Source organism: Bufo bufo, chromosome 4 (assembly GCF_905171765.1).
Source record: "Bufo bufo chromosome 4, aBufBuf1.1, whole genome shotgun sequence".
Lineage (NCBI taxonomy): Eukaryota > Metazoa > Chordata > Amphibia > Anura > Bufonidae > Bufo > Bufo bufo.
In genome coordinates this window covers 600302551-600326777 of record NC_053392.1, presented here as the reverse complement: position 1 = coordinate 600326777, position 24227 = coordinate 600302551, and the positions used below count along the sequence as shown (strand labels likewise).

Sequence of the window (24227 nt, the reverse complement as noted above, 5' to 3'; positions counted from 1 at the left end):
AGTGGATCTACAGCCTGCCAGCGGCGATCGTTCGCTGGTAGGCTGTAGATGCGATTTTTTTTTAACCCCTAACAGGTATATTAGACACTGTGGCGGTCCCTTTTGCTTGGATCGACCACCAGAGGACACAGGCAGCTCAGTAATAAGTAGCACCAAACACCACACTACACTACACCCCCCCTGTCACTTATGTCACTTATTAACCCCTTATTAACCCCTGATCGCCCCATATAGACTCCCTGATCACCCCCCTGTTATTGATCACCCCCCTGTCATTGATCACCCCCCTGTAATGCTCCATTCAGATGTCCGTATGTGTTTTACGGATCCATGGATCGGATCCGCAAAACACATACGGACGTCTGAATGGAGCCTTACAGGGGGGTGATCAATGACAGGGGGGTGATCACCCCATGAAGACTCCCTAATCACCCCCGTATCATTGATCACCCCCCTGTCATTGATCACCCCCCTTTAAGGCTCCATTCAGATGTCCGTATGTGTTTTACGGATTCACGGATCCATGGATCGGATCCGCAAAACACATACGGACGTCTGAATGGAGCCTTACAGGGGGGTGATCAATGACAGGGGGGTGATCACCCCATATAGACTCCCTGATCACCCCCCTGTCATTGATCACCCCCCTGTAAGGCTCCACTCAGACATTTTTTTGGCACAAGTTAGTGGTAATTGATTTTTTTATTTTATTTTTTTCTTACAAAGTCTCATATTCCACTAAATCTCACATGAACTCACCATACCCCTCACGGAATCCAAATGCGTAAAAATTTTTAGACATTTATATTCCAGACTTCTTCTCACGCTTTAGGGCTCCTAAAATGCCAGGGCAGTATAAATACCCCACATTTGACCCTGTGACCCCATTTCGGAAAGAAGACACCCCAAGGTATTCTCTGAGGGGCATATTGAGTCCATGAAAAGATTGAACTTTTTGTCCCAAGTTAGCGGAAAGGGAGACTTTGTGAGAAAAAAATAAAAAATAAATTTCCGCTAACTTGTGCCAAAAAAAAAAAATCTTCTATGAACTCGCCATGCCCCTCATTGAATACCTTGGGGTGTCTTCTTTCCAAAATGGGGTCACATGTGGGGTATTTATACTGCCCTGGCATTTTAGGGGCCCTAAAGCGTGAGAAGAAGTCTGGGATCCAAATGTCAAAAAATGCCCTCCTAAAAGGAATTTGGGCCCCTTTGCGCATCTAGGCTGCAAAAAAGTGTCACACATGTGGTATCTCCATACTCAGGAGAAGTTGGGCAATGTGTTTTGGGGTGTCATTTTACATATACCCATGCTGGGTGAGATAAATATCTCGGTCAAATGCCAACTTTGTATAAAAAAAAATGGGAAAAGTTGTATTTTGCCGAGATATTTCTCTCACCCAGCATGGGTATATGTAAAATGACACCCCAAAACACATTGCCCAACTTCTCCTGAGTACGGCGATACCACATGTGTGCCACTTTTTTGCAGCCTAGGTGGGCAAAGGGGCCCAAATTCCAAAGAGCACCTTTAGGATTTCACAGGGCATTTTTTACACATTTTGATTTCAAACTACTTCCCACACATTGGGGCCCCTAAAATGCCAGGGCAGTATAACTACCCCACAAGTAACCCCATTTTGGAAAGAAGACACCCCAAGGTATTTCGTGATGGGCATAGTGAGTTCATGGAAGTTTTTTTTTTTTTTCACAAGTTAGTGGAATATGAGACTTTGTAAGGAAAATAAATAAAATTAAAAAAATCATCATTTTCCGCTAACTTGTGACAAAAAATAAAAAGTTCTATGAACTCACTATGCCCATCAGCGAATACCTTAGGGTGTCTACTTTCTGAAATGGGGTTATTTGTGGGTTTTTTCTACTGTCTGGGCATTGTAGCACCTCAGGAAACATGACAGGTGCTCAGAAAGTCAGAGCTGCTTCAAAAAGTGGAAATTCACATTTTTGTACCAAACCATTTCCTCTTTGCCCAAACCATTTTTTTTTTACCCAAACATTTTTTTTATCAAAGAGATGTAGAACAATAAATTTAGAGAAAAATTTATATATAGAAGTCATTTTTTTGCCAAAATTTCGTTAAATTTCGATTAATAACAAAAAAAGTAAAAATGTCAGCAGCAATGAAATACCACCAAATGAAAGCTCTATTAGTGAGAAGAAAAGGAGGTAAAATTCATTTGGGTGGTAAGTTGCATGACCGAGCAATAAACGGTGAAAGTAGTGTAGTGCAGAATTGTAAAAAGTGGCCTGGTCATTAAGGGTGTTTAAGCTAGGGGGGCTGAGGTGGTTAAAGTAATGATGGCCGCTCATTTTTCTTTGCTTAGCTGCTTTTTTCTTGCCATAATACAAATTCTAACAGTCTATTCAGTAGGACTATCACCTGACTTCTCCTCAACGCAACTGATGGTCCCAACCCCATTTATAAGGCAAGAAATCCCACTTATTAAACCTGACAGGGCACACCTGTGAAGTGAAAACCATTTTAGGGGACTACCTCTTGAAGCTCATCAAGAGAATGCCAAGAGTGTGCAAAGCAGTAATCAAAGCAAAAGGTGGCTACTTTGAAGAACCTAGAATATTACATATTTTCAGTTGTTTCACACTTGTTTGTTATGTATATAATTTCACATGTGTTAATTCATAGTTTTGATGCCTTCAGTGTGAATCTACAATTTTCATAGTCCTGAAAATAAAGAAAACTCTTTGAATGAGAAGGTGTGTCCAAACTTTTGGTCTGTACTGTATATATTTGTTTTTCTTACCTGGAGCCAAGGATGGATTAGAACGGAACTTTAGAAAAATAACTGCCAGCAGTTGAACAGCCCGGGGATGGCCGCGATGAGGGTGAAACTTCTCACACCCCGCGAACCTGAGATTTGTAAGTGAGGATGAAAGCTTAACTGGTACCTGTGTGAAGGAATGCGCCCAGAACATTCCGATAGGGAGACTTACGTATGGACTGAGTGTGACGATCAAGGAGAGATGAAAACCTGTACGAGGAGAAAAGAAACGACAACCTGAGCGTGTCAGGCAATCCACAAAAAAGTTTTGACCGTGCTGGATGATCGGGCTTGGAGAATAGGGATGCAGCCTGGGGTTGGTGCTGAGAAGAGAGACGAGGTGAATGTGCTGGCGAGACAAGGAACCTTGTGCAATAGGTGACGTGATGAGTGGACAGAAGACGTACCTGAAGTATTGGTCAGAGTTGAATGGAACAGCGGAAAACATAGACTGGACCGAGGGACAGGTGGACGAGACAACGTGACCTGGACGTATCAGGCAGCAGACCACAAGACGCCCTGAACGTATCAGGTGAACAAAGAACACAAACGACCCGATCGTATCAGACAGAGGAACGCGGTACGACCTGAAGGGTATAAGGCGACGGAAATGACATGACCTGAACGTATCAGGTAAAACAAACGTGTCCTGAGCGTATCAGGGGAAGTGTCAGGCCCTGCGACATGACCGCGGCCCGGGACGCATCGGATGACGAAAAACCCCACTGGGTGCCAGCCCTGAACTGGAAATGTGGCAGGCAGTGGGGCCAAATGACCCGCGTGCAACGGGCAACGGAGAGCAACAGGACCCGAGCGTAACAGGTAAAGAAAATGACATGAATTGACCGTGACAGGCACAAGACTGAGTGTGACAGGCAAATAGAAAAGACATGACCCGGGCGCAGCCAGGCAGTGGAGGGAACCGCCCTGAGCAAGGCGGGAAAAATAGAACAATGACATGACTGGCGTGACAGGCAGTAGAAGACGACATGAGAACAGTAGAAGAAGAATTGAGCGTGATAGGATAGTAGGAAGAGGCATGACCTGGGCGACGTGAGTCGAGCAGAATAGACAAATGGACAGTGACGTGACTTGGGTATGACGAACAACGAGCAGCGAGATGACTTGAACGGATCAGGCAACAGAATACGAAGAGGGCCTGAACGTATTGGGCAACAGGACACGAAGAGGACCTGAACGTATCAGGCAGCAGGACACGAAGAAGACCTGAACGTATCAGGCAGCAGGACACGAAGAAGACCTGAAAGTATCAGGCAGCAGGACACGAAAGACCTGGTATGTCAGATGACAGGAGAAACGAACCTGGCCTGTGTGTGACGAGTAGACAGTGCTGGTGTGATAAGAGATGGAAGTGCGATTGGGACCGAGGAAAGTACCCACATGCTGACGAGTGTCTTTTTTTAAATTTTTTATTTTATTTATTTATTTATTTTTTAATCCACTGTCACCTGTGGCCGTGTGAGTGCTGCTTGATGAGACGCAGCATGTGGATGACTGATTGGAGGGTCCTCCACCGGGCCAGACCTGGCATATGCTAACATTCCTGTTAGCGAATCTACTATACGTAAAACACTAAACAAGAATGGATTTCATGGGAGGATACCACAGAAGAAGCCACTGCTGTCCAAAAAAAACCATTTCTGCACGTTTACAGTTTGCACAAGAGCACCTGGATGTTCCACAGCAGTAATGGCAAAATATTCTGTGGACAGATGAAACCAAAGTTGAGTTGTTTGGAAGAAACACACAACACTATGTGTGGAGAAAGAGGCACAGCACACCAACATCAAAATCTCATCGCAACTGTGAAGTATGGTGGTGGGGGCATTATGGTTTGTGGCTGCTTTGCTGCGTCAGTGCCTGGACGGAATGCTATAATCGAGGGAAAAATGAATTCCCAAGGTTATCAAGACATTTTGCAGGAGAACAAGGCCACCTGTCCACCAGCTGAAGCTCAACAGAAGAAGGGTATTGCAACAGGACAACGACCTAAAGCATAGAAGTAAATCAACAACAGAATGGCTTAAACAGAAGAAAATACGCCTTCTGGAGAGGCCCAGTCAGAGTCCTGACCTCAACCCGATTGAGATGCTGTGGCATGACCTCAAGAAAGCGATTCACACCAGACATCCCAAGAATATTGCTGAACTGAAACAGTTCTGTAAAGAGGAATGATCAAGAATTACTCCTGACCATTGTGCACGTCTGATCTGCAACTACAGGAAACATTTGGTTGAAGTTATTGCTGCCAAAGGAGGTTCCACCAGTTATTAAATCCAAGGGTTCACATACTTTTTTCACCTGCACTGTGAATGTTTACATGGTGTGTTCAATGAAAACATGGTAACATTTAATTATTTGTGTGTTATCAGTTTAAGCAGACTGTGATTGTCTATTGTTGTGACTTAGATGAAGAGCAGATCACATTTTATGACCAATTTGTGCAGAAATCCATATCATTCCAAAGGGTTCACATACTTTTTCTTGCAACTGTATGTTCAGCGCAGGTATATACATAGTCATCTTCCTGTGTATTATAGTTATTGCTTCGCAACGTCTCGCAAGACTTAGGGTAATAACTTCATAAATGAATTTGTACTGTAAAAAAAACATTTCCCGAACTCGTGTTCGGTTCCAAGTTGTACCTTGGTTTTATGCGAATCAACTTCGGAAGCTTCATCCGAAGTCGATTCGCTCATCCCTAATTATAGTATATACTCTGCTGGTATAACCTGGGTATCCCCTAAATATAATTATAAACACTACTCACAAAAAGTTAGGGATATTTGGCTTTTGGGTGAAATTTATGGAAAACTTAAAAAGTGCCCGCTCCAGTTATATTATATCATAAATGTTGGGCATTTAAGTAGAAGCAGCATGGTGATTTCCTCATCTTAAGACAATTTATTAAAACAAAAGCCGACCCCGCTGCTGGGTGTACACCCACAAATATGTCAGGGTCTCAATAACTTGTGACCTTGAGCATCAATTACAGTTTGACAGCGATGTCTACTGCTGTTCACAAGTCGACTTATTGTCTGCTGAGGCATGGCATCCCACTCTTCTTGAAGCGCGGCCCTCAGGTCATTGAGGTTCTGGGGTACAGAGTTACGAGTCTCTACACGGCGACTCAGCTGATCCCATAGGTTTTCAATGGGATTCAGGTCTGGAGAAGGTGCACGCCACTCCATTTGAGGTCCCCCAGTCTCCAGCAGCCGTTCTCTAATGATGTGACCTCGATAAGAAGGCACATTGTCGTCCATGAAGATGAAATTAAGCCTGTGTTGTTCATGCAGAGGCACAATGACTGGATTAATGATGTTATTCATGTAGTATGGGCTTGTCACTGTACCATTCACAAAGCGTATGGCAGTTCTGTACTGACTAGACACACCTGCCCACACTGTAACCCCACCACCCCCAAAGGCTCGTCTCGTCAACAGTGGCTGATGCACAGCGCTCTCCTTGACGTCTCCAACATAGTTGACGGCCATCATCAGTGAACAGCATTGAGGCCCACTGGTCCCTCATCCAGCGTAGATGCTCCCTGGCTTATGCAAGACGATGACACCTGTGCCTGATGGTGTGGTCAGGTTCCCTTGCAGGTCGTCTAGCACGCAGACAACGCTGATGTAAATTGTTTCGATTGGTCTGACTTGACACTTGGTTGCCTCTCATCTCTCTTAGTTGTGCCTTGAGCTGTGTGGCATTCATCATCCTGTTCCACAGGGCATTGTTAATAATGAAGCTATCATCCATGTGGGATTTGGCCAAAGGACGTCCACTTCTATGGCTTTCTGTGACTCTTCCAGTCTATCTGTACCTCTGTTGCAACCTGCTGATGACACTCTGACACTCTAAGGTCAGTTGCCACTTCTGTCTGAGAACATCTTCCTTGAAGCCTTGTAATGTCAAGGTACTGTTAGGTGTCATCTTGGCCTCATGATGTCAAATTGTGAACAGCATGATGAGGAGGACTGTTTAAATACCAATTCTAATTAAACCAGGAATTTATTGGGAGATTCATGGAGCAAACACCTGTTGTGAATTTTGCCATTAAGCTTCTTGTTAGAGAACAGCAAGTTGTGCAAAAAGTATTAAAACGTTGAACAGTTGGACATGTGCATTCAAACGTTTAGAGAAGGTCGCATTAAGTTAACCTGTTAAGGTTAGAGGGCATTTTAGTTTCATCCTGAAATTTCCCTCAAGACAAATATCCCTAACTTTTTGTGAGTAGCGTATATATAATTATATATGTACAGCTGGTATAAGTTATACATCTTCTTGTATATAGTGATATGGAGCATGCTGGTATAACCTGGGTATCTCCTGTATATAATTATATATGTACAGCTGGTATAAGTTATACATCTTCTTGTATATAGTGATATGGACCATGCTGATATAACCTGGGTATTCACTGTATATCATTATTTATGTACAGCTGGTATAAGTTATACATCTTCTTATATATAGTGATATGGACCATGCTGGTATAATCTGGGTATCCCCGGTATATAATTATATATTTACAGATGGTATAAGTCATACATCTTCTTGTATGTAGTGATATGGACTCAAAATACAAATGCAATAGTACTCTGCAACCAGCATTCTGCCCTGCCTATATGCTGGATGAGGCATTGGTGTACATTTTGGCCAAAGCGTAATAAGCCACTCACCACGTCAAGGTCGCCTCTATGAAGTGGTCCCTAATACCAGTTCCTACCTGTTTATGGGCCATGACAGTGCAGCTGCATACAGGGTTGTGCTGACTGAACCCCCCACATTTTTTCTATGTAGTGATATGGACCATGCTGATATAACCTGGGTATCTTTATATATGTACAGCTAGGGTTGTTTCGGGTATCGAAATTTCGATGGGGGAGGGGTGGGCGCACTGCGCCACCAATGATAATTAACGTCTAAAGCTGCATTCACATTCAACGGTCCGTGTGATACCGGACTGGCTCTTTGCTTAGTGCAGGAGCGCACGGCGTCGTTGGTTGCTATGACGCCGTGCACTTTCTGCTGCCTTCGCTGCAAAGTAGCACACTCGTATGATCTATATGAGCCCATTACTGTACTGCAGCGGCAGCAGGAAGCGCACGGATTCATAGCAACCAATGAAGATGTGCGCAGCTGCACTAAGCAGGGTGCCAGTCCGGTATCACACAGACCGTGGAATGTTAATGCAGCCTTAGACGTTAATTATCATTGGTGGCACAGAGCGCCCCACCCCAGTATTAAAAACATTGGTGGCGCAGTGCACCCTTCCCCAACCCCCCTCCCCCAGTATTAAAATCATTGGTGGCAGTGGCCACAGGGTCCCCTCTCCCCTCCTCATTGGTGGTGCAGTGGCAGTTGTGATCGGAGCCCCAGCAGTGTAATCCTGGGGCTCCGATTGGTTACCATGGCAGCCATGGCGATACTGCCTTGGTAAGCTCCCTGCTGCTGTCTGCACTATACACAGGGCAGCATGGAGAGTGTGAAGCCCTAGTCACCCTAATAGAGCTCCATCAGGGTGAATAGTCAAGTGAGAGATTGATGAGCGGGTAATCACATTTCTGGACATGACTGTTGCTGTGGGGACAGATAGGAAGATCACTACGAATCTGTTCCGTAAGCAGACTGCCACAAATAGCCTACTGAGGTGGGACAGTGGCCGTCCCCTGGCCCTCAGGAGTGGCATTTCCAAGGGCCAGTACCTGAGGGCTAGGAGAAACTGCTCAGAAATGAGGGATTTGAAGGTGGCTACCAATGATCTGAGGACACGGTTCATGCGCAGGGGTTATCCCGAGCAAACACTCAGAAGAGCATATCATCACTCTGAGTGTTAGTCGTGACCAAATACTGGTTCCCAAATATAGGCCGCAGGGCCAGAACACTCCTAGGATCATAACCACGTATGACAAAGTGGAGAAACGGGTACGTGATATCCTTCAGAAACATTGGCCCAGAAATTGGTGAGTTGGTGTCAGACCGTCCCCCCATCACATACCGACGTAGTTCTAACATGCGCGATCATCTGGTCCACAGTACTTACCTACACCCAATACCTGACACATGGCTCAGAAATACACTAACTGTGACCTTTCCATGTGGAGCATGCAACCTTTGTAGTAACATCATGAAGGGGACATATTTCACTAGCCAAGTGACTAAGGAAAGATTTTCCATCAGATCCTTCATTAGATGTACATCAGTGGGAGTGGTGTATCTTTTGACTTGCCAATGTGGTGTACTGTATGTGGGTAAGACCAGACATGAACTACGGAGACGTATTGGCGAACACCTACTTGACATCAAAAATAAGCGTGACACATCTGTGGCACGCCACGTGTGTGATCATCATGGGGGCAATCCAGATGTGCTGAAGGTCCAGGGGATTGAGCACATTGTGACATCCATTCGCGGAGGGGACATTGATGTGCCATTGCTCTGCAAAGAAACTGAATGGATTTTTAAACTGGACACGGTACACCCCAAGGGATTAAATGAGGCAGTTTCATTTTCCTGCTTCATTTAAGATTCCATGGGTGAGAATACGTGGTCCATCACTTTATCATTACCAGATGTTCTGGGTGTCATTCATGCAGAGTGTCTTGTGAATGATGCTACCATCCCGTACTATCCGCGGAATGGAGGCTCTTATTACAGATGCTTGTTTCAATCGATATGGCTGTTTAGTGTGGATAATCGAAGCACTTATTGGTGTTAATTCTCCTGTACAGACCTCCCTTATACATCCTGATCAATTCTCTATAGCGATGTCACTCGACTATATAGACCGCATTCGAATGTTCCCCCATATAATCGAGCATAGTAATGCTCCTCCCCGAGAGCGCATGACGCTGCACTGTGCGACGGTCACGCCAGGGAGCGTGTCAGAGGACGCGCCTCCGTCCCTGATTGGAGACCTGTGCCGGCACACACTCTCGGGGGGCGGGTCTTAGATTATTTATATCCGGCGTGTGGTTGGCCGCACACGGCCATCACAGCGCCAATGCACGCACGCTACAGTGCGGTAGCTTTATTTCATTTGACACTGTAATGAATCAAGTTCGCTTCTGATGATACATGATACACATCTGTCATGTTGAAACGCGTAGAACGATTTGTTGTGTCACTCACCGCTCATTAACCCTTTCATGACCAAGGGTCATTGATGCCCTAGTGTCCAGGTCAAAATTTACAAATCTGACATGCGTCACTTTATGTGGTAATAGCTTTGGAACACTTTTACTTATCCAAGCCATTCTGAGATTGTTTTCTCGTGACACATTGTACTTCATGATAGTCATATATTTGAGTCAATATATTTCACCTTTATTTATGAAAAAATCCAAAATGTACCCAAAGTTTTGAAAAATTCACAATTTTCCAAATTTTGATTTCTCTGCTTCTAAAACAGAAAGTGATACCTAATAAAATATTTATTACTTAACATTCCCCATATGTCTACTTTATGTTGGCATCATTTTGGAAATGTAATCTTATTTTTTTAGGACGTTAGAAGGCTTAGAAGTTTAGAAGCAATTCTTAAAATTTTTAAGAAAATTTCCAAAACCCACTTTTTAAGGACCAGTTCAGGTCTGAAGTCACTTTGTGGGGCCTACATAGTGGATACCCCCATAAATGACCCCATTGTAGAAACTACACCCCTCAAGTTACTCAAAACTGATTTTACAAACTTTGTTAACCCTTTAGGGAAAATCTGCCAAAAGTGAAATTTTGAAATTTCATCTCCATTTTCCTTTAATTCTTGTGGAACACAATTGGCAGATTTTCCATTTTATTACATTTTTTTCTTTAACACATTGAGGGTTAACAGCCAAACAAAACTCAATATTTATTACCCTGATTCCACGGTTTACAGAAACACCCCACATGTGGTCGTAAACTGCTGTACGGGCACACGGCAGGGCACAGAAGGGAAGGAATGCCATACGGTTTTTGGAAGGCAGATTTTGCTGGATTGGTTTTCTGAACGCCATATGTTTTTTATTTTTCTGCCAATCGTCTTGTGCAGGGGCTCGTTTTTTGCAGAAAGAGTTGAGGTTTTAATTGGTACCATTTTTGGGTACATAGGATTTTTTGATCATTCATTATTACATTTTATGGGGCAAGGTGACCAAAAAATTGACTGTTTTGGAACAGTTTTCATTTATTTATTTTTACAGCGTTCATCTGAGGAGTTAGGTCATGTGAGAAGATCGTTACGGACGTGGCAATACCTAATATGTATACTTTTTCTTATTTAGTTAAGTTTTACACAATAATAGCATTTCTGAAACCAAAAAAATGATGTTTTAGTGTCTCCATAGTCTGAGAGCCATAGCTTTTAAATTTTTTGGGCGATTATCTTAAATAGGGTATAATTTTTTGCGGGATGAGGTGACGGTTTGATTGGTACTATTTTGGGGGTCATAAGCCTTTTTGATCGCTTGCTGTTGCACTTTTTGTGATGTAAGGTGAAAAAATAGCTTTTTTGGCACTTTTTTAAAATTTATTTTTATGGTGTTTATCGGATGGGGTCTATCATGTGATATATTTATAGAGACAGTCGTTACGGACGCGGTGACACCTAATATGTGTATTTTTTTTATTTTATTATTTTCACTTTCTTTTTTTATCAAGTCCCTCTTGGATCATGAAGATCCAGTGGGGCTGATGGCTGTACTATACTTTGCAATGCTCTTGCATTGCAAAGTATAATACTATTAGATGCCCTGTAGGTGGCAGCACCGGTCGCCTTTGCCATGGCAACCGGACGCCTTTGCAAAGCGTCCGGTTGCTATGGCAACCATTGGGCGCTGCCATCACAGCGCTGCAGCCCCGATGGTTGAGAGAGGGAGCTCCCTCCCTCTATTAACCCCATTAATGCCGCAACCGCGGCATCAATGGGGTTACAGCAGAGTGTCAGCATAGAGCTGACACTCGCTGCTGATGGCGGCGGCTCAGGAATGGAGCCGCCGCCATCACACACAGCAGGGGGACCGGGGGCAGCACTGAAAAGTGGGATGGGGGGGTGGAGGCGGGTACGGCCGCTAACATTGAGGGTGAGAGAGGCTGGGGCAGGAGGGGCGGGGAGAATGCATGGGGCGGACCGCATCAGGGAGGGACTACATGAATATGGATCGGGCGGGGGAACTACTGCATCAGGGGCAGGCGCGGACAGGGGGGGTGTTGAAGGCAGATCGGGGGGCACAGATTGGGGGCCACAGAGACACTACCTGATTTCAGGCTGTGATCTGCAGAGCGCAGATCAGAGCCTGAAACCGGCATTTTTTTCACTGCCGCAATCCGATTGGTTAGTCTGCACAGACTAACCAATCGGATCGATTGTCGGTAAGGGGCCACTCTGATTGGTCCCTTGCCGGCATTACTAGACTGTATGCTGTCCGTGACAGCAGCAGGGCTCGGGCAGAAGCTTTAATCCAAGCGCTGCAAAGCGCTGGTTTGACGTTTATAGACGTGATAGCTGCACGGGGCATGTGCAAATATCACGTATATAAACGTATTGCAGTCGTGAAGGGGTTAAACAGGGCAGCTTTAGCAAGTGACAATCTAGTCACACAGGCTGCCTGGAATTGAGTGCATTGAAGCATACGCATCGTTCATTCATCAGGGTAGCAGTGTTAGGGTGTACCAGGACCCATTAGAGCTGCTTTAACTGCATTGACGGTCCACTGCATTGCTAGCAAACATAGAGCAATTGCAATCAATAAGTGGATTCGATTAATATTGCCAGTCCCCGTATTGAGTGTTGCGTTACATTATCCTGTTGACACAGGCTATACGCCAATCAGTGTGCCCCAACACTGGATGTTAGCCTGACACACAGGTTACTAGTCAGGCTCTCAGAGTGTTGGATGGTCTATTACTTGATCCCTCTCCGCACCTCTGATTTCCTGTATGCCTGATTTTATCTATACCCCTTGATTGAGTTTCAATAAAGTATTTATTATTTTTACATTTAACGTTCTATCAGGCTGAGATTTAATGAATAGTCAAGTGATTAAAAGATCCCAGGTTCTAGCCCCTAAGGGTGAAAATAGTTATTAAATAAAAAGTTAAAAAAATAAAAAATATTAAGTATAAATCACCCCCTTTCCCAATTTTACATTTAAAATATCTAAACAATAAATAAATAAACATATTACATATTGCCACGTCCGAAAAGTCCAAACTATTAAAATATTTTTTGTGGTGAACGCCGTAACAGAAAAAAAAATAGGATAGGACTGTTCTATTATGGGCCGAACCTTCCATAAAATATGGAATGCACGCGCCTTTTTTTTTTGCATGGTATAGAGTATCGCAATACTTTTTTATGGTATCGAAACCATGCTATTATAACCTGGGTATATCCTGTATATAATTATATATATACAGCGCAGGTATATACATAGTCATCTTCCTGTGTATTATAGTATAGACTATGCTGGTATAACCTGGGTATATCTGAGTGTAATCTGTATGTACAGGTATATACATAGTCATCCTCCTGTGTATTATAGTATATACTATGCTGGTATAACCTGGGTATATCTGAGTGTAATCTATATGTACAGGTATATACATAGTCATCCTCCTGTGTATTATAGTATAGACTATGCTGGTATAACCTGGGTATATCTGAGTATAATTCTATATGTACAGCGCAGGTATATACATAGTCATCTTCCTGTATATTATAGTATATACTATGCTGGTATAACCTGGGTATATCCTGTATATAATTATATATGTACAGCTAGTATAAGTTATACATCTTCTGTATATAGCGATATGGAGCATGCTGGTATAACCTGGGTATCCCCGGTATATAATTATATACAGTGGGATGCGAAATTTTGGGCAACCTTGTTAAATCGTCATGATTTTCCTGTATAAATCGTTGGTTGTTACGATAAAAAATGGCAGTTAAATATATCATATAGGAGACACACACAGTGATATTTGAGAAGTGAAATGAAGTTTATTGGATTTACAGAAAGTGTGCTATAATTGTTTAAACAAAATTAGTTGGTCTGAGAGTCTGGATTCTGGTTGAAGGTATTTTGGACCATTCCTCTTTACAAAACATCTTTAGTTCATTCAGGTTTGATGGCTTCCGAGCATGGACAGCTCTCTTTAAGTCACACCACAGATTTTCAATTATATTCAGGTCTGGGGACTGAGATGGCCATTCCAGAGCGTTGTACTTGTTCCTCTGCCTAAATGCCTTAGTGGATTTTGAACAGTGTTTAGGGTCGTTGTCTTGTTGAAAGATCCAGCCCGGGCGCAGCTTCAGCTTTGTCACTGATTACTGGACATTGGTCTCCAGAATCTGCTGATACAAAGTGGAATCCATGAGTCTCTCAACTTTGACAAGATTCCCAGTCCCTGCACTGGACACACAGCCCCACAGCATGATGGAACCACCACCATATTTTACTGTAGGTAGCAGGTGTTTTTCTTGGAATGCTGTGTTCTTTTTCCTCCATGCATAACGCCCCTTGTTATGGCCAAATAACTCCATTTTAGTTTCATCAGTCCACAGCACCTTATTGTCACGGCTGAGGATGGGGGAAATCCTTAGCCGTGTGCAGCCAGGTGGTGGTATGGCTGCTTGACCCAGGAGAACAGGATAGGGAGCAGGTCACCTCCTAACAGCGTCCCTACCCTGACCCTAACTCCTAACTGCATGGGCCGACCTTAAAGGTAGGAGGACCCATGCGCAGGAACCTCGGATCCCTAACTCACCCTCCGTCCGGTCCCTGCGCTAGGAGTCAGGGTAAGACGACCTACTCCTCCTAGACACGGAGGAGCAGGAGTCTCACTGGCCAAGCTGTTGGGAAAAAGGGGAACCAAAACAGACTAACGGAAATGGCAGGTGAACTAAGTAGTTCAACCAACCTGCCACAGCCTTGCTGACTGGATTTCTGAGAACACCCAGAATCCAGAACCATTAGCTGCACAAACCAACATAGGAAAATCCCAACAGACCATCACCCAGACATGACACATACAGGTAAGCATAAACTTAATAAGACATAAAACCTGAACTTAAACCTATGACCACAGTGGTGGCTCTCACAGAGGAATGGAAAGCACAGGAGGCTGCCTCAGCTAGCAAGACTGAAGCAACCTACTGAGCCCTGCTAGAGAGAGGGTATATATAGGCCAAAGTGGCCACACCCAAAGGTTGGACACACCCAGTGACATCACACACACACTGGGAAGGAAGTTAACCCTTCCAATGCCACAGAAGGGAAAACACACATACATAAAGGGAAAGTGCACACAATAACATACCACACGGTGCACACAACACACACACCTAACAAAAGGTTGCTAGGTGTGACCGCATGCCAGGGCAGCAAGCTACCTAGCGACGCTCAGGCTGCTCTGCTGCTAAAAACAACACTGGTTGCCCGCGGCAACCACAAGTGAGGCCACAGACAAGCGGCCCTCACCCGTGGTTGAACGCCCATACAAAACCGCAGGCAACCGCATGCGGTAAAGGAGTCACGGTCATGGGCATGGCCGTGACACTTATTCCAAAATGAAGCTGGCTTGTCCAAATGTGCTTTAGCCCACCTCAAGTGGCACTTTTTGTGTTGTGGGCAGAGAAAAAGCTTCCTCTGCATCACTCTCGCATCCAGCATCTCCTTGTGTAAAGTGCCCCGAATGGTTGAACGATGCACAGTGATTCCATCTGCAGCAAGATGATGTTGTAGGTCTTTGGTGCTGGTCTGTGGGTTGACTCTGACTGTTCTCACCATTCGTCGCTTCTGTCTATCCGAGATTTTTCTTGGTCTGCCACTTCGAGCCTTAACTTGAACTGAGCCTGTGGTCTTCCATTTCCTCAATATGTTCCTAACTGTGGAAACAGACAGCTGAAATCTCTGAGACAGCTTTCTGTATCCTTCCCCTAAACCATGATGGTGAACAATCTTTGTCTTCAGGTCATTTGAGAGTTGTTTTGAGACCTCCATGTTGCTACTCTTCAGAGAAAATTAAAAGAGGAGGGAAACTTACAATTGACCCCCTTAAATACTCTTTCTCATAATTGGATTCACCTGTGTATGTAGGTCAGGGGTCACTGAGCTTACCAAGCCAATTTGAGTTCCAATAATTAGTTCTAAAGGTTTTGGAATCAATAAAATGACAACAGTGCCCAAATGTATGCACCTGCCTAATTTTGTTTAAACAATTATAGCACACTTTCTGTAAATCCAATAAACTTCATTTCACTTCTCAAATATCACTGTGTGTGTCTCCTATATGATATATTTAACTGACATTTTTTATCGTAACAACCAACGATTTATACAGGAAAATCATGACAATTAACAAGGTTGCCCAAACTTTCGCATCCCACTGTATTTACAGCTGGTTGTACATCTTCTGTATATACATGGAGGACATAATCAAAGCTTTTGTGGAAACCCAAACTGTCCTGTATTTCGCTCGCCCTCCGGTTTTTCCGTGTGTAATCCAAAGCTGATTCCATATGGTTTTTCCATGTGGAGAAACCCAGCCTGAGTGTAATACAGAACCAGCAGTGGATGAGATTAGACCGATCTCATCTACAGTCGTGGCCAAAAGTTTAGAGAATTACATAAATATTGGAAATTGGAAAAGTTGCTGCTTAAGTTTTTATAATAGCAATTTGCATATACTCCAGAATATTATGAAGTGATCAGATGAATTGCATAGTCCTTCTTTGCCATGAAAATTATCTTAATCCCAAAAAAAACTTTCCACTGCATTTCATTGCTGTCATTAACCGCCTCACGTCCGCCCATAGACTATAAACGTCCTATGGGTGGACCTCTATTTCTGAAAGCACTTTTTAAAACGTCCTTTCAGAAATAGCAGCTGCACTCTAATCGTGCAGCTGCTGATCGGGTTGCCCGCTGTCAGTGACAGCAGGGCAACCCTTAGAGAAGGCAGGGACAGTGCCCAGGTGTCTCTGCCTTGTAGATCGCTGCAGACACAGCGCTCACCGAGCGCTGTGTATGCAGAGAAGGAAGCGCTATGCGCTTCCTGTTCCGGCCCGGCGGTCATGTGACCGCCGTGACCGGAGAGTGCAGGGGCTGTGTGAGGTCTCTCAGAGACCTCGATCAGCTCTGCTGAGGCTGTACAGCGCTGGATTGCTGCTGTACAGCCTCTCTAGGGGTGCATTTCTTCTGTAACTGGGGCTACTATGTCAGCCCCAGTTACAGGAGAAATCAACAGTGAAAAAAATAAGAAAAAGTGAAGTAAATGTCCCCCAGAGGTCTTGTATGACCTCATGGGGGACGAAAAGTGTAAAATAAAAAAATAAAAAAGTTTCACATGTAAAAAAAAAAAGTCCCCAAGTAAGGAATGAAAAAAAAAATGTTAAAAATAGAAAAAATAAAATAAAATAGACATATTTGGTATTGCCACGTCCGTAAAAACCAGCTCTATAAAGATATCACATGACCTAACCCCTCGGGTGAACACCGTAAAAAAAAAAAAACTGTGTCAAAACAAGCAATTTTTGTCACCTTGCATCACAAAAGGTGCAACACCAAGTGATCAAAAACGCGTATGTCCCACAAAATGATACCAATAAAACCGTCACCTCATCCCGCAAAAAATGAGCCCCTACATAAGAAAATCTCTCAAAAAATAAAAAAACTATAGCTCTTAGAACATGGAGACACTAAAACATCATTTTTTTGGTTTCAAAAATGCTATTATTGTGTTAAAGTGAAACAAATAAAAAAAAGTATACATATTAGGTATTGCCGCGTCCGTAAAAACCAGCTCTATAAAAATATCACATGATCTAACCCCTCGGGTGAACACCGTAAAAAAATAAATAATAAAACTGTGTCAAAACAAGCAATTTTTGTCACCTTGCATCACAAAAGGTGCAACACCAAGTGATCAAAAACGCGTATGTCCCACAAAATAGTACCAATAAAACAGTCACCTCATCCCGCAAAAAATTAGCCCCTACATAAGAAAATTTCTCAAAAAATAAAAAAAACTATAGCTCTCAGAACATGGACGCATTAAAACATTATTTTTTTATTTCAAAAATGCTATTATTGTGTAAAACTTTAATAAATGAGAAAAAGTATACATATTAGGTATCGCCATGTCCGTAACAATCTGCTCTATAAAAATGTCACTTGACTGAACCCCTCAGGTGAACGCTTTAAAAATAAATAAATAGAAACTGTGCTAAAACAACCAATTTTTTGGTCACCTTGCCCCATAAAGTGTTATAATGAATGATCAAAAAATCATATGTACCCAAAAATAGTACTAATAAAACTGGCACCTTATCCCCTAGTTTCCAAAATGGGGTCACTTCTTGGGAGTTTCTACTGTAAGGGTGCATCAGGGGGCTTCAAATGGGACATGGCATCTAAAAACCATGTGGAGTTCCTTTTCTTCTGCGCCCTGCCGTGTGCCCATACAGCAGTTTATGACCACATGCGGGGTGTTTCTGTAAACCGCAGAATCTGGGTAATAAATATTGAGTTTTGTTTGGCTGTTAACCATCGATGTGTTAAAGAAAAAAATTTATTAAAATGGAAAATCTGCCAAAAAAGTGAAATTTAAAAATTTGATCTCCATTTTCCTTTAATTCTTGTGGAACGCCTAAAGGGTAAACAAAGTTTGTAAAATCGGTTTTGAATACCTTGAGGGGTGTAGTTTCTACAATGGGGTCATTTATGGGGGTATCCACTATGTAGGCCCCACAAAGTGACTTCAGACCTGAACTGGTCCTTAAAAAGTGAGTTTTGGCAATTTTCTTAAAAATTTGAAGAATTGCTTCTAAACTTCTAAGCCTTCTAACGTCCTAAAAAAATAAAATGACATTTCCAAAATGATGCCAACATAAAGTAGACATATGGGGAATGTTAAATAATAAATATTTTATGAGGTATCACTTTCTGTTTTAAAAGCAGAGAAATTGAAATTTAGAAAATTGCGAATTTTTCTAATTTTTGGGTAAATTTGGGATTTTTTCATAAATAAAGGTGAAATATTTTGACTCAAATTTATGACTATCATGAAGTACAATGTGTCACGAGAAAACAATCTCTGAATGACTTGGATAAATAAAGGCGTTCCAAAGTTATTACCACATAAAGTGAGATATGTCAGTTTTGCAAAATTTGGCCTGGTCAGGAAGGGGGCAAATGGCCCAGATGGCAGGTGGTTAAAGGACCTGCTGAGATCATTTCAGTAATCGTCTTGTTAACTCAGGTGAGAATGTTGACGAGCACAAGGCTGGAGTATTTCTTATTCATTAGTTTCTTGTTATCATAATTTGTATTTTTCGGGTTTTGTTAATGAATTATGAGAACTTTTCCCAGTAATGAAATAAATTGCACTGAGCGGTCCTGAGGGGAAATCGGCTGAACACGGTATGACCACAGAAATGACTGGCACACGGCATTAAAGTGGGCATGAGTATGATTTGAAGGGTTAAATGACTTTGGGCTACTGACCAGCATACATGTTCGTATATGGCTGCAAATTTTACCTTCATTTTTATTGAAACTGTTGTGGAACACCTCAAGGGTTAACAAAGTTTGTAACATCAGTTTTGATTAATTTGAAAGGTTTAGGCTTCGTTCACATCACCGTTCAGCCTTTCCGTTCTCCTACAGCGTTTAGGAGCAGGAGAACAGAAAGGACGGAGAAGGCACATAACTGACGCCAAACAGAGCCCTTAGGACCCCATAGACTATAATGGGGTCCGTTATGTTTCCACTCAGATGATTTTTAAGCAGAGACAAAAGTCCTGGATGCACCACTTTTGTCTCCGCTGATATCTGTGGTTCCGGGGCTGTTAGTACATCCAGTGATATACTCAATTGGCTAACTGTAGATATGGTCCAAGAGAAGTTAAAGAGGACCTTTCATGGGTCCGAATATTTTAAGATAACTATCTGGACATGTAGAGCGGCGCCCAGCGAACTCACTGCACTTGCTATTATCCCTGGGCGCCACTCCGTTCGCCCGCTGTGGCCCCGTTACCTTCTCCCTCGCTGTATGGTATTTGCTACTATCGGTAAACCAGGGAGGAGTCTGCCCTGTTTCTCCCTGGCTGTAGTGCTGTCCAATCGCAGCGCGGAGCTCACAGCCTGGGAGAAGGAGCGCCCAGGGAGAAATAGGGCAGACTTCTTCCTGGTTTACCGATAGTAGCAATTATCATACAGCGCGGGAGAAGGTAACAGGGCCACATCGGGCGAACGGAGTGGCGCCAAGGGATAATAGTAAGTACAGTGAGATCCCCGAGCGCCGCTCTACATGTCCAGATAGTTATCTTACAATGTTCGGACACATGAAAGGTCCTCCTTAAATAGGGTAAATGTGAACAAGGCTCTGGGTCCAGATGGAGTACACCCAAGAGTGCTTAAAGAGCTCTGTTCAGTCATTGATGTGCCCCTTTTTTTAATTTTTTAAGATTCTCTAGGTACTGGTACAGTGCCAAGTGATTGGCGCAAGGCAAACGTGGTGCCCATAATCAAAAAAAGATCAATGACCTCCACATGTAATTATAGACCAGTTAGTTTAACTTCTGTTGTGGGAAAAATGTTTGAAGGACTCTTAAAGGGACTATATACAGGAGTATGTGACTATAAATAATATTATAAGTGATAACCAGCATGGGTTTACCAAGGACAGAAGTTGTCAGACTATCCTGATTTGTTTTTATGAGGAGGTGAGTAGAAGCCTGGACAGAGGGGCGGCTGTGGATGTAGTGTTTCTGGATTTTGCAAAGGCTTTTGATACTGTCCCTCATAGACCCTTAATAGGTAAAGTAACGTCTATAGGCTTGGAAAGTATAGTTTGTAATTGGATTGAAAACTGGCTGAAGGACCGTGTCCAGAGAGTTGTGGTCAATGATTCCTATTCAGAATGGTCCCAGGATATAAGTGGTGTATCCCAAGGTTCAGTGCTGGGCCCTTTATTATTTAATTTATTTATGATATTGAGGATGGGATTAATAGCACCATATCTATTTTTGCAGATGACTCTAAGCTGTGTAAAACTGTACAGTCTATGGAAGATGTCCATAAACTACAAGCTGACTTGGTCATTCTGAGTGATTGGGCATCAACTTGGCAAATGAGGTTCAATGTGGACAAATGTAAAGTTCTGCATCTTGGTAGTAATCTGTGCTTCATATGTCCTAGGTGATGTAGCACTGGGAGAGTCACTTATAGAGAAGGATTTGGATGTCCTTGTGGATGGTAGATTACATTACAGCATACAGTCGTGGCCAAAAGTTTTGAGAATGACACAAATATTCGTTTTCACAAAGTTTGCTGCTAAACTGCTTTTAGATCTTTGTTTCAGTTGTTTCTGTGATGTAGTGAAATATAATTACACGCACTTCATACGTTTCAAAGGCTTTTATCGACAATTACATGACATTTATGCAAAGAGTCAGTATTTGCAGTGTTGGCCCTTCTTTTTCAGGACCTCTGCAATTCGACTGGGCATGCTCTCAATCAACTTCTGGGCCAATTCCTGACTGATAGCAACCCATTCTTTCATAATAACTTCTTGGAGTTTGTCAGAATTAGTGGGTTTTTGGTTGTCCACCTGCCTCTTGAGGATTGACCACAAGTTCTCAATGGGATTAAGGTCCACGAGCCACTTAGTTATCACTTTTGCCTTATGGCACGGTGCTCCATCGTGCTGGAAAATGCATTGTTCTTCACCAAATTGTTGTTGGATTGTTGGAAGAAGTTGCTGTTGGAGGGTGTTTTGGTACCATTCTTTATTCATGGCTGTGTTTTTGGGCAAAATTGTGAGTGAGCCCACTCCCTTGGATGAGAAGCAACCCCACACATGAATGGTCTCAGGATGCTTTACTGTTGGCATGACACAGGACTGATGGTAGCGCTCACCTTTTCTTCTCTGGACAAGCCTTTTTTCAGATGCCCCAAACAATTGGAAAGAGGCTTCATCAGAGAATATGACTTTGCCCCAGTCCTCAGCAGTCCATTCACCAAACTTTCTGCAGAAGATCAATCTGTCCCTGATGTTTTTTTTGTAGAGAAGTGGCTTCTTTGCTGCCCTTCTTGACACCAGGCCATCTTCCAAAAGTCTTCGCCTCACTGTGCGTGCAGATGCGCTCACACCTGCCTGCTGCCATTCCTGAGCAAGCTCTGCACTGGTGGCACTCCGATCCCGCAGCTGAATCCTCTTTAGGAGACGATGCTGGCGCTTGCTGGACTTTCTTGGACGCCCTGAAGCCTTCTTAACAAGAATTGAACCTCTTTCCTTGAAGTTCTTGATGATCCTATAAATTGTTGATTGAGGTGCAATCTTAGTAGCCACAATATCCTTGCCTGTGAAGCCATTTTTATGCAACGCAATGATGGCTGCACGCGTTTCTTTGCAGGTCAACATGGTTAACAATGGAAGAACAATGATTTCAAGCATCACCCTCCTTTTAACATGTCAAGTCTGCCATTTTAACCCAATCAGCCTGACATAATGATCTCCAGCCTTGTGCTCGTCAACATTCTCACCTGAGTTAACAAGACGATTACTGAAATGATCTCAGCAGGTCCTTTAATGACAGCAATGAAATGCAGTGGAAAGGTTTTTTTGGGATTAAGTTAATTTTCATGGCAAAGAAGGACTATGCAATTCATCTGTTCACTTCATAATATTCTGGAGTATATGCAAATTGCTATTATAAAAACTTAAGCAGCAACTTTTCCAATTTCCAATATTTATGTAATTCTCAAAACTTTTGGCCACGACTGTACAATGTCAATCAGCTGCTTCTAAGGCCACCAGGATATTGTCATACATTAAACGAGGCATGAACTCGCAAGTCAGGGATGTAATACTACCACTTTACAAAGCATTGGTGCGGTCTCATCTGGAATATGCAGTTCAGTTCTGGGCACCAGTCCATAGAAACGACGGACTGCCGCTGGAAAAAGTACAGAGGAGAGCGACTAAACTGATAAGGGGAATGGATGGTCTTGGTCATGAAGAAAGATTAAAATAATTGCATTTATTTAGTCTTGAGATTAAGAAACGTCTAAGGTGCGACATGATTAAGCTATACAAATATATAAATGGGCCATACAAAAAATATGGTGAAAAGCTGTTCCATGTAAAATGCCCTCAAAAGACAAGGGGGCACTGCCTCCGACTGGAGAGGAAAAAGTTCAGTCTCCGGAAGCGTCAAAGCTTCTTCACTGTAAGAACTGTGGAATAGACTTCCTCAGGACGTGGTCACAGCAGGAACAGTGGACAGTTTCAAAAAGGGTTTAGACGAATACTTAAAAGTAAACAACATTAATGCTTATGAAAACGTGTAGAAATCCGAGTCTCAATTCCTTTTGGGATTCGCATCCCCACCTATCCCTTGGTTGAACTTGATGGATGTTTGTCTTTTTTCAGCCGTATTAACTATGTAAGTTATGTGCCTTCTCCGTCCTCTCTGTTCTCCTGCTCGTAAATGGAGCAGGAGAACAGAAAAGCTGAATGGTGATGTGAATGAAGCCTTAGTTTTTAAAATTGGGGCATTTATGGGTTTCTATTATGTAAGCCCCTCAAAATCACTTTATAACTGAAAAACTACTTCTAAAACGTCCTAAACAAACAAAATGACATTTAAAAAATGATGCCAACATAAAGTAGACATATGGGGAATATTGATTGATAACTATTTTACGAGTTTTTTTTTTTTTTAAGTTGAGAAATTCTAATTTAAAAAAATTATGAATTTTTCAAAATTTTCTGTAAATTTTTTATTTTTTATGAGTTAAGGAAAAAAATATTGACTCTATATTGCAGCTAACATGAAGTAAAATGTGTCACCAGACAATCTCCGAATCGGTTAGATAAGTAAAACTATTCCAAATTTATTATCACATAAAGTAACACATGTCCGATTTGCAAAAATAGGCTCGGTCGGGAAGTTGAAAACTGGCCCCGGGTAGAAGGGGTTAATATATGCAAATAAGCCTCTTGGAGAAAGAAGGGTGTTGCCCTTACACCTAGAGGCTCCTCTTTTTCTGCACCTGCCATGCCCATTTCACTTTCATTGACAGGGTCAGGTGTGATTACGTCTTCACTGCCTGGTCCTGTCAATCAAAAGTGAAAAGGGCGTGGCAGGTGCAGAAAGGAGGAGCCTCTAGGTAAAATGGCAACACCCCCGTTACTCCTGGAGGTTTATTTGCATATAATAAAACATAATTTTCTCAGCAGTGCGGGCACATATCAACATGGGACTAACACAGATGCCTTCAGCTGCCAAGTGCACATGTACCAGGTCAGCCGGTGTCACAGGTACCAATCTGCTGACAGATGCCCTTTATTCTTGTGATTCCAACTGATAGGACGAGGACAGTCTGAGCTCTAGATCTATGAAGTGATCTACCA

The 24227-nt window shown here is 42.8% G+C and overlaps 1 protein-coding gene across 1 annotated transcript in view; it reads left to right on the top strand.

Annotated features, from left to right (window-relative positions):
- Positions 1-24227, top strand: part of LOC120999334 (zinc finger protein 436-like) — a 580871-nt gene that overhangs the window by 524505 nt on the left and 32139 nt on the right. The window lies entirely within an intron of this gene.